This window comes from Dermacentor silvarum, chromosome 1 (genome assembly GCF_013339745.2).
Source record: "Dermacentor silvarum isolate Dsil-2018 chromosome 1, BIME_Dsil_1.4, whole genome shotgun sequence".
NCBI lineage: Eukaryota > Metazoa > Arthropoda > Arachnida > Ixodida > Ixodidae > Dermacentor > Dermacentor silvarum.
The window spans coordinates 233,877,637-233,888,606 of NC_051154.1; the positions used below are offsets into that span (position 1 = coordinate 233,877,637).

A 10,970-nucleotide genomic window follows, 5' to 3' on the forward strand; every position below is an offset into this window, starting at 1 on the left:
CACTTGGACATCCTGTAGCCACTCCGTTTTGATTGATATGGTCGAGTGGCACTCGTTTTCCTGTGCACCAACTGTGTGCTTCTCGTAACCTTTAATGGGGAAGGGCAAACAAGGCACGTCGTCGTCTTTCTTGACCATGCCTGACTTGTTGTCAATCCATTTTTCACAGTTTTTTGACATGGTCATCAAGGGGGGACTTTCTTCTCCAAAAAAAAATTGGTGTCCTTTTCTTCTCTATTGCGGCTATGCAGGCACAGTCAATGTTTAAGTGTCTGGTTGAAGGCACGGTAACTTCGCTAGGACAGATTCCTCGTAAATACTTGTGATTTGGTGTCCTTTCACCTGCTTCCTCGTTACAACTCTTTGGGAATGCACCTGGACTGACGTTAGGGCGATCCGCAAGCTTTTCTTTGATGTATATCTTCAAATCACATTAACCGACGAGTAGCTGAACCGGGAAATAAAGCTGGTAAACTGATGCCGCGCTGCGTCGCATTGGCGCCGTTTGTCAAAGGTGAAACAGTCAGCAACTACAAAAAAATTGCTCCCATATGGCAGTTAGACAATTATCTAGGTCTGCTGGTCAGTTAGTTTCACCTGAAGTAGTACTTGTGGCAGTTGTTATGGATGAAAACTGAGGCAGATCAATGTGAGAGATGAGCTAGAATGTGTGCTATCTAGCTCATAAAAGAGATCATGGCCTTCTTCCAGCGGACACGTGCACATGCAAGTGCACCCCTGTGTATGAAAGTAACAGACCCCTCCTCCGGCATTGACTTCAATTTTTGTGTCGGCTAGAAAAGGTGTCATTATTTCTAGTTGAGGATGTTCTTCAAGCATATGAATACGTACACCCTAAACTAGAGTGGACAGCAACTATTCCATCGAGTGATGCCCAATCATGGTTTGAAAAATGTTGGCGAATTTTTTACTTTTGCTCACGACAATACATCCTTGTCAAATTTCTACCCTGCTCTGTGGAACAGTGGCATGAAATGTCACCTTGGTTCGTGACCAGTTACCTCTTCCCTTACCGCACCGCACATGACCAGTCGATTTATTGGATGATTTTAACTGTGCTCCAAAACAAGATCAGAATAATTTGTGCACCACATGCCACCACATGCATAACCTGACGACTATCGTATTTACTCGAAGATAGGTCAAACACGAATATAGGTCGACCCCTATATATTGAACTCGCCGAAAAATTAAAAATTATAATTCAAATATAGGTTGACCTATATCTTTTTAGAAAAATGAAAAATTTAGAGCATGACACACCTTTATTTACCATAAGCTCGGCTACTAAGTCTTGCTAGTCAATGCGACAAGCTGCAACCTCGTGGAAAGTGCCAGTGAAGTCATCCTCGTCGGATGCTTCGCCGGCGTCCTCGGCACCCCAAACAACACCTGCCTCGGTGCAGTTGAGTTGGTCAGATATGCAGCATTCCCTAAAACCAATTTGAATGATCTCCACACTGGCTTTATGACGGGTGCTACGTTAGCTGTTTTAGCTCTATACTTTTGCTAGCTTTGTTCACAAATATAGGTCGATAGTTAACTTTAGGGTAACATTAAAAAAAAAAAGGGTTACCTATATTCTAATAAATATGGTACTCTCTTAGTTCTGGCGTCATTTGTCCTTTATAAGTTCATGGAGGAAAGCAAAGAAAACTTAGTTGGATGTAACCACTTCCATCATGAGACAAGAGCCCGAAGTGTAGTTTCCAGTATCAAAAGAAACAGCACATAACGTTTAATTTGGATAACTGTTTCAGATGCAGCTTTGTTATGCTGGTTCTTTGGTGTGTGAAGATTCAGCAAACTATGTTATGTTACCAAATTTACAGCTCCCGCTGCTAGCTTTACTTACCCTCTACGAGACAGCAATACATATTACATTTAACTTATAGCCAGTAGCAGTGTCGGGTTTTGCACAACCCGGAAAAGTATATCAAGCCTAATATGTTACGTTGCTATCTGCTAAATGCACAGGGCATCTATTGGTAGGATATAGGATTTTTGCCTTTGATCAAGTCACATTGGACATGTATAAGCTACTGAAGTTTCAGCTTGTTCTTGGCTGGAGCAAACCAAACACTGTACACTCATGTTTGAGCAGCATGGCAGAAGATCAATATGCACACAATGTTGTTCTGCGCATTTCTATGATGATGAGGAATGTACATGTTAAAGGTGGCACTTAAATCTGGTAACTTCGTTATGGTATTGACATTGTGGCAGCATATATGAATTTGTTAAGCTCAGGGCTGTAGCCTTTATCCTTTAAAGGCTGGTGTCCCTTCTTTCTCCAAGTTTGGCTTCTTCGTATATTATAGTGCTATTTAGGAAGAATGGAAGGTTGAATTTGAGCTTGCAAGCTTTCAGCATTCCGAGCCATTTAGAAAGTGATGTGTGTAGCAAATACACTAAATATCCATCTGCTGGACACATAATCCAGGAATTCCCAATATAGCTCAAGGTGCCCAGCTAGACCAGCTTGCTTGCATAGAGATGCTGGTCGAGTGGATCTTCAGTCATAAGACAAGCCGTGCATGCTTTCTGACCTCGTATTCAGTGCATAACGAGCCTGAAGAATGCAGAACAAATGGGACTGGAAGTTCTGCTATGCAGCAGTAAAAAATATATACTGCACAATGTTACACAGAATGTCTCACAGTATTCTCTGCAGTGCTGCACAGCATTGTGTTCTATATCAATATTTCACAACTAATAAATGGCTGCTTGACCCAATTGACATAGGTATCACATTGACTAACTTGCTCACAAAAAAAATGTGCATGATGTGAACTGCTTAAGATAGAAACCATAGGCAAACACGCCATATCTGCACTAACGCGTCCTTGCACGAGGTTACCACATTGTGAAAACAGCTCACACTATATTTGAAGCCATGCTCCAAATAATATAACGCAAGAGACTTTTATTCTTTTTCCTGCCTTAAAATGCAGCAAGCTTAACCGCTAGCGACTGACCTCAGCGCAGAGTCAACCTCTCGATTTCCTAGAGAGAATGAGACCCGCATGTGCAGGGTGGAGTGTGGATGGAAAAGCACAACAAAGAGGGGGGAGGGAAGTGGCACAAAGCAGCCTTAGTGGGGTGGGTTTGAGCGCATGGAACATTTACACTTAGTGCGATGCACCACTTGTTATCGCAATGCACCCTTCACAATTACCCAGTGCGTATGCAGGTGGCCTGTGTAGGTGCTCACACATGCTGTTCTAGTGTAAGCCCACAGCTTTTGTCACACTGTGAAGTGTTAGTTTGCACTTCATTGTGATACAATATTGCAATTGTGATACAACATTTTTTCTGAGTTGTCAAAAGTTCCCCCTGCGCTGACGTTCCGAATAATTTCTCAAAAACATTTGACTGCTTCTGCATTGACTACATCCAATTGGCAAATGAATTAGTTACACTTTGATATGTCACATAACATGTTCTGGCTAGCACTTTTTGAAATACTCTATAATACATCAAAATTTAAACCATCTGAAAATCAGTGTCTTTGACTGTGGTAAGGACAGATGTAACCATACAGTCCCACCAGGTGTTTGTTTCATGTGCTTTTGCTCTATATAGCTTGTTTACTGTGGTCTGTGTACTTCAAGCTATGGTGTAAACATGATTACAGTACTTGTGGCATTTAAGCTGCATATGCTTAACTGGCACTAAGAGACCATCACTTCAAATTTTTGAAATATATCGAACAGAGGTTATATTTGCATGTTACATGTGTGCAAATTTCTGGCATCTGAGAGCCAAACGAGAACTTATTGGAACACCATACATTGGAATGTGGTTGTCTGTATGGAAGGATTTTTGTCGTTATGTACTCTACTTATTCCATATTTATCGCTTGGTTTGTAGAGTTGACAGCCGATCAATGACTTGTAAGGAAATCAGTCCCTGTAGAAAGCAGTACAGAAGAGCGTTTTCACACTGTTTAATTGACCAAGTTTTATGCATGTGTTGGAAATGTGTGTTGTTGCATGTTTCATTCCTCACAAGGTCTAGGCAATTTTGTACAATATAATAGTATTGCCATTAGCTGCTGGTTTGGTTCATTTCTGCACTGACATGGTAATATAATATCAAGTGCTTTTATGTCAAAATATGTAGACCAGTACAGAAATGCATACTACAGAGTCCACAGTCAGGCATTAGAGTTGACGCATATGGCATAACATGGTACGTCTTCATTTTTCAGGAGCATAAGTTTTTTTTTTTTGTTTCTTTAGTTCTATACACCAGCTCCAAAGAGGCATGGTGACACATAGTGTAAGCAAAAACCAGTTAATTGACTGCGCTGACACTTCATTTCATTGCTGTACACAAGTTTGAACAGTGAACTTTGCCGATTAACTTTGGAAAAATTGCCCCCAAGTATGAGTCTAAGTATTAAGTTTTAGTATTAAGTCTAAGTATTAAGGTTGTCAAAAGCCTCATTTGCTTATGCTGAAACACTACCACTTATTCGTGACAACACATAGATCTACAACTCACCTGTAGGTCTCATTAATGAGGTTACTGCATGAAAGCAGCTCACATTGGACTGTATATATTCTTGACGGCCATGAACTATTACTAGTAGTGCTGCTACTTCCAATGGATAGAATTTGGAATTTCTGGCATATATTGTGTCATAAATAGCCAGCTCAAGTCCATCCACCTTAGTGGCTTGCAGTGATACTGTAAATGATTATGCCATCTTTGACATGATGCCACAGACTGTTTCAGGCATCACATGTTGTACTGCAATTGTTTTTAGTCGCATGCGAGAGTTTTAGCCTGTCTGTACATGCATTGCAGTTTATGGAAATACTGGAACGCCAGGGGCATGAATGGCAGCTGTATCGCTGGCAGTGACTTCTTGTGGTTTGTTCAGCCACAAAGCATAATTAATGTTTTTGGGTTTCATGCTGTTATCATTGAAGGGAAAAGGAAAGAGCCACTCTACATTCATGATTGTGTTGCTTCTAATGTCTCTATGCCAGCAGCTGACACAGGCCTGTCATTGCAATAACAGTTTCATTGCAAGATGGTGCCACTAATGCCACTGCTGATAATGTATTGGTGTCTTTTCCATTGCAATAGGTGATTGACAGATAAATTTCAGATCTGGCAAATACAAAATGTCCTCTAAGTCACTGGTGGCAAGGTGCTATACACTGGGTGCGGCTGACCCTGCAAGTCTCTTGCATGCCGCCAGTGCTCCAGTCTTCTTTTGGATTTCTCTGCTACGTCCCAGTACTGTTGTTTTTATGTGGGCTGCATCCCAGTAGAGATGCTTTTTATGTTAGCTCCTGGAAACCCAGCGCCATCACTAGCAACCACTGTTTCATTGGGCAGGTCCATGTTCCCATGCTTAGGTGTGTCCCCGGTGAAGCTGTGCAGTTTTAGTGACGGGTAATGTAGCATAACATGTGGTATAGACTCCTCAGTCAGGCTGCAGGGCAGGCACATAGCGTCAAAGTGGGTGTGTACTTTGCTCACAGCAGTCGGGTGTGCAGCATTCTGGATCTGGCGTCGCTTGGGAGCTTGCTTCTTTTTGAGTTTTCGTACAGTGGTTTTCATTCAATTTCTGGTTTTACCTTACTATATATAGAGATTCAAAGCGAGCTTGCTTACTGCTGTCACCTTCCTTTTTCTTTTCAACTTTGACGTGGTACCGCACTTTGCTTTGCCTATCTCGCTGCAGTGGAACGTGAGGTGGCTTGGTAGAACTCCATACGGCTCAGCGAGACGATCCATTTGGTGTTTTGGCATTTCATGTGGATGCATTTTAATGCCTTACGCACTCAGCACCTGTCCAGTATCTGGCTTAGCCTTCTTTTGTACATGAGTTTTGCGACTGTAACTCGTGCCTCAAAAGAGGACTATCCCATGTCTCCTCTGCATTGCTTCCTTAAGTACCCCACCGTAGACTTCCAGTGCCATCCTACCCACTCATTTCTCTCGTGTTTCTAGGCATTGGCTTGTCACAGAGGACAGACACATCACAGAGTTTGCAAGCATCAAAGCTGGTGTTGCAACTGCCTTCCAGAGCTCTCTGGTGACCTCAAATTTGTTCTAAGGCCAGAGTGGCCCTGGAGCCCAGTAACGCATATTTTTAGATAGCTTTTTATGTCAGGTCAGCTTCATAGTGTTGAGTGTAGTTCGTTGCTGGAGACAGCGCCACTCTCATACACTTGTGGGGGGTCATACATTTAACAGTGTTGCCCTGGAGTATAAGCTTCATTTTTGTGCCTTGTGTGGTCCTCTCTTGGTTCATCACCATGCATGCTGACTTAACAGAGCTGAAGAGTACGCTGAGGGTTCGCGCCTCCTTCCAACACATGTCCAACAACCGCTGCAGGTTTTTTGCATTGTCGGCCAGGAGCATGATGTCATCAGCATAGAAAAGGGCAGGCAGGAACGAGGGCAAACAGTTCCCTGATCCCAGTAGCTGAAATCAAGACCTATGTCACATTCCACCAGCTTTCACCATGCCAGCAACAAAAAGCATAAAGAGCAGGGGAAAAAGAGGGCATTCCTGACACAGCCCTTTGGGTATTCTTATTGATTGTGTCCTTTCGTCTTCTCAGTGAACTACTGCTTCATTATTCCTGTACACTGCCTCTAGGATTTGCTGTACGTTTGCAGGCATAGCTTGCTCCTTTAGCAATGCCTACAGCAGGTAAAGGTCCACTGAGTCATTGGCACGTGAGATATCCAGGAAAGCTAGTACTAGAAGATCTCTTTCCTCTTTTGCCACGATTTCAATTGCTTGTGTCACCACAGACAGATTATCTTCCAGGCAGTGTCCCTGTCAAAAGCCATTTCGAAGCTCACCAAGCACCCCCTCAGCAAGATCCCCATGCGTCTCCACATGATATGGCAGAAGAGCTTGTACAACGCCAATGTAGCAGCGATTGGTCGGTAGCTGTTTTGCTGGTTCTTAATGCTACCTTTCTTCAAGATCAGCCTAATATGTGAGCACTTCCAGCTCTTGTGGATTTCACCACTCATCAGAACTATGCCACCAGTATTCTGTAAATGGTAATATACATATATGGACAAGCTAAAACCCTCTATAGATAGCACATGGTATTTACAAAGGTTGTAGGCTTCTTAGAACAGAGTATTTGATGAGAGATTATATGTATGTTTTGAGGTTGAAAACTCATGAAGAACAGTCTGTTATCAGCAGTTTATATTTCTGCAAAGTTAGTAGGTGAACGATCTTATTCACAAGAGAATGTTGGTTTCCTCCAGCTTTAACCAAATTTTCCTTCATTTTTGTTTCATGCAGAGGGGGAGTTGCAGTAATCGTTTTGAACAAAAATTAGTTCTAATGGCTACTTTACAAAATCTCACAGCATCTGCACACTTGTTTCGATATAGTATGATCAAAAGGAGCAGGCATATTAATAGTACTGCATTTTCTTTGCTAGCGTCTATTAATACGTGATCCATTAATGTGACTTGTTGCACTGCTAAGCACTAAGCACAAGGTTGTGTGTTTGATCCAGCCTATGGCAGTCACGTTACGATGGGGGCTAAATGAAGAATTCATGTATACTGTGCATTGAAGGCACTTTAAAAAAACCTCAGATGGTCAAAATTAATATGGCACTTTGGGGTCTTTTTAACCCACTGTGCAGTTTCAGAATTTTAAACCCCACAATTTTTTTTGCATTTAACCATTTTTTTAAATTATATAAAACTAAAGCCCTCTAGACACTTTTACTTTGAACTCTGGGTCGTTAGAACCTGTTTTGCATGCTGTGCATGCTTTTTTTTTTTTTTTTATTGTAAGAGATTGGTAGTACTAGATTAGTAGTAATTGGTGCTTCAAATTTGATTGTGCTTTTGAAGTCCTTGGATGTCTTTATAGTACCTATTGTTCCTTGATCTGTGCGTGCTTTTTAGCAAACTTGCATTATTGTCATACACATGAGGTGGCTGTCTTTTTGCGAATGTCACTGACTGCTCACAATGTGATCGTAAGAGCAAAATGTTTGAAAACGTCCTGCCGTCTTCTTTTTTGAAAACAGAGCTGTCTTGAACTACATACTGAGCAACATGTTTCTTTGGTTAAAGGGGCCATGACACAGTTATCCTACTATTCTCAGTTTATCATTGTAACTGAGAGAATGGGGGCCAATATGGTTACACACACGAAAAAAACTGAGCTCTCAGTGCACATTTCAACTTGAAATTTCAATTTGAAATTGCTACTTTGTAGCCCCTTCTTTGGACAGTGATCACCATTTTTGCTTATCAACTGTGTGATTTTAGGAAGTGTGGGGGCACCACTGTGCCATGCGCTCCAAAACAGTCCAAAATCACATCAGACATCTTGAACCGAATGCTCTGGCACACAATGGTGCAGAAAGGCCAACATCATTGAATTTTGCTCGCTAGTCTTTCACTTGTGTGATAAAAGCAGCATATACCAGAGAATAGATGCAGGAACTATCTCGGGCTGACTGTGGAGATGCACATGCAAGAATGAAATGAAGCATTGCAACCATGATTTATTTCCAACTCCTGCAATCACTTCTGGCATTTGCACTACAAAAAAGCATGGCTTTCGAGATTGGCTTCTATTACTTCGAAGGAGCCACTGCTGGGGATGCATTGTCATTTCGTCACCAGTTACTGTTGCCAGACTGCGGTGTGGTTGAACTGCGTTATAAAAAAAATTCAAATATAAACTTTCTGTAGCACTGAATACACTTAAATTATGCCAGCTTGCTGCAGGACAAATATGGTTTAACATGCAATGTATAATTCAAGCTAGAAAATTTGGTGTGATGGCCGCTTTTGTTGCCAGATTCATGTGTTACCCACTTATTTCATATACAGTACCTGTTTGGTTTGAGTGTCATAATTTATAAAGTGCCTGCATGCTGATCCCAGATATGTTCTTGCTATTGAAGCCCGGACAAAGTGAAATGTTTGTGTTTTTTCCCTTAAGTTCAACTTGTAGCAAAAGGGCTTTCACATTACTGTGATCATTGTTGTATGTATGAGTGATGCAGCTACATGCCCCAGATGCTTGACCAGTGCTCAGCACTTTACGGTCTTGTAGCTGCACATGCTTGAAAAATACTAGTCTACTGCACACGAACATTCTCACTCAAAAATATAGCTCAGACTTGTGTCCCTCTGTACATAGTGTTGATTTCATAGTCATAAGCAACCATTTTACACCAGCTGTATATGTAGATACGGATTGCATCACTGACAAATAAAGTGGTTCTTCACTGCAGCCTTCGTTGATTTCTCTAAGTCTTCTTGTGTGTATATATTCTGCAACATTTACTATGGTAGCTGCGTCAGCGACATTTTACGGGGTGTTTGGCATTTTCAGTTACTCTACTACTAATGCAGATGGTGCACCATAACCTATATGATGAAAAGCAATAGTGCCCACACGATTCACACTCAAGTCCTAGAGGCTGGAATGCTGGTGTGGCCACTTGATTAGGCCAAATTGAGGCTCTTTGCGGTGATTAAACAAGAGATTACCCTCATGTTTCTAATTGCAACAACTTAGGTGAAGGGAGTGCAGATATGTGGCATCTCTCTGGCTAGCTGGCAGTGGCATGTGCCCACGTACCGTGGTAAAGGCGTCGTATGTGCATTTTTTGCGTTAGTCTCCGTGTTTTGTGCCGACGTGTTAGCTAGACCATGCTCTCCTGGCTCAAGTTGTGGCCAGGTGGTACTCGAAGAAGTAAAAAAGATCAGTAGCCCCTCCCCTGTCGAGGAAATGGGGGTAAGCGAAGCTTGTGTGTTTCTTCAGTGTTCCTCGGAAGGAGTTGCACTCACGAGTACCACGTTGTGCTAGAACCGCAACCGGTCACACGCACTGCAGCTCGCTCCGAAGTTCCGGTTGAGAAAGTCGCGTTGAAACCTGGCCGTCGCACCGGGGAAGTTGGCGCTAACATTGCCGAGGCGTGCACCACCGTTGTCGGGGTTCCTGGAGGGCAAGACGGCGCTGACGTTTGGCCTCAACATCGCGTTCCCGCAACTCGGGGTCCACGGCTCTTCGCTGACGTTTCGCCTGGGCTTCGGAAGCCCTCACTCTAGAATCGACACGTCGACGACGAGCCCTTTCCCGAGCGCGTTCACGGAACCGTTGCTGAAACGCAGCCTGCTCCTCGGCGGAACGCACTACGCGCGGCCTTCCCATCCGGACGCCAAAAGTGATCTTAAGGCGAGGGAGCCCGGCGGAGAGCACGCCTACACCCTTTCCTTCCCGCGGCACACCAAACGACCCTGATCCGGCGCCGGCGCAGCTTTACCCGCACCTGCTCTTCCTTCCGTCATTCCTTTCTTTCTTGTTCCTGGCTCATACCCGCATATCGAATTCGGGTATGCGCCACACGTGATTTTTTGCGTGACTACAACTCCACCAAAACTTGTGAGCCAATACAAGCTTCGCTTGAAAAGCGTGAAACGAACGCGCATACAACGCTGTACACCACGTACCGAACCACGGACGAAGGACAATCTGGGAGTATTGTTGCCGTCTTCGGGCGGATTCTCCTGCGGTGGATTCGCTCGATTCTCGTGCGTCCCCTTATGTTGTTTTCCCCGCACGGCTCTCGCATCTCCTGTAATGCGGCTTCGCCGCTTAGCTAAGCGCCGCCGGCGGTCGGTGCAGTTGCGAATAGTGCGAGATAAGGCGCGAGTGTTGCGCTGCTAACGCCACCTAACGGCGGGGTTACTAGGCCGCAAAGGGGAATCGGCGGCATCTCCTTCTCTTCCCTTCCTCTCACCTTTATCTCCCACTTCCCCTGACGCTGCGCCGTGCTCCCTATTGGGCAGCAGAAATAAGCGTCATTTTCCTCAATAAACCACTACTACTATTGACCCTTTCCGCGGAGCAGTTTGTTTTAGAGAAACGAGATGGCGCTTACGGCGGCGCGCCATACCTCTCCTCAGCGACCGCG

General features: G+C 43.7%; 1 long non-coding RNA gene across 1 annotated transcript; it reads left to right on the plus strand.

The window, feature by feature from the left end:
- The first annotated feature begins 1,049 nt into the window (after positions 1-1,049).
- LOC125942099 (uncharacterized) lies at positions 1,050-9,283 on the plus strand. The gene is made up of 2 exons (XR_007464790.1): positions 1,050-8,972; positions 9,008-9,283. It is a non-coding gene; the product is annotated as an uncharacterized LOC125942099 (long non-coding RNA).
- Positions 9,284-10,970: the final 1,687 nt, after the last annotated feature.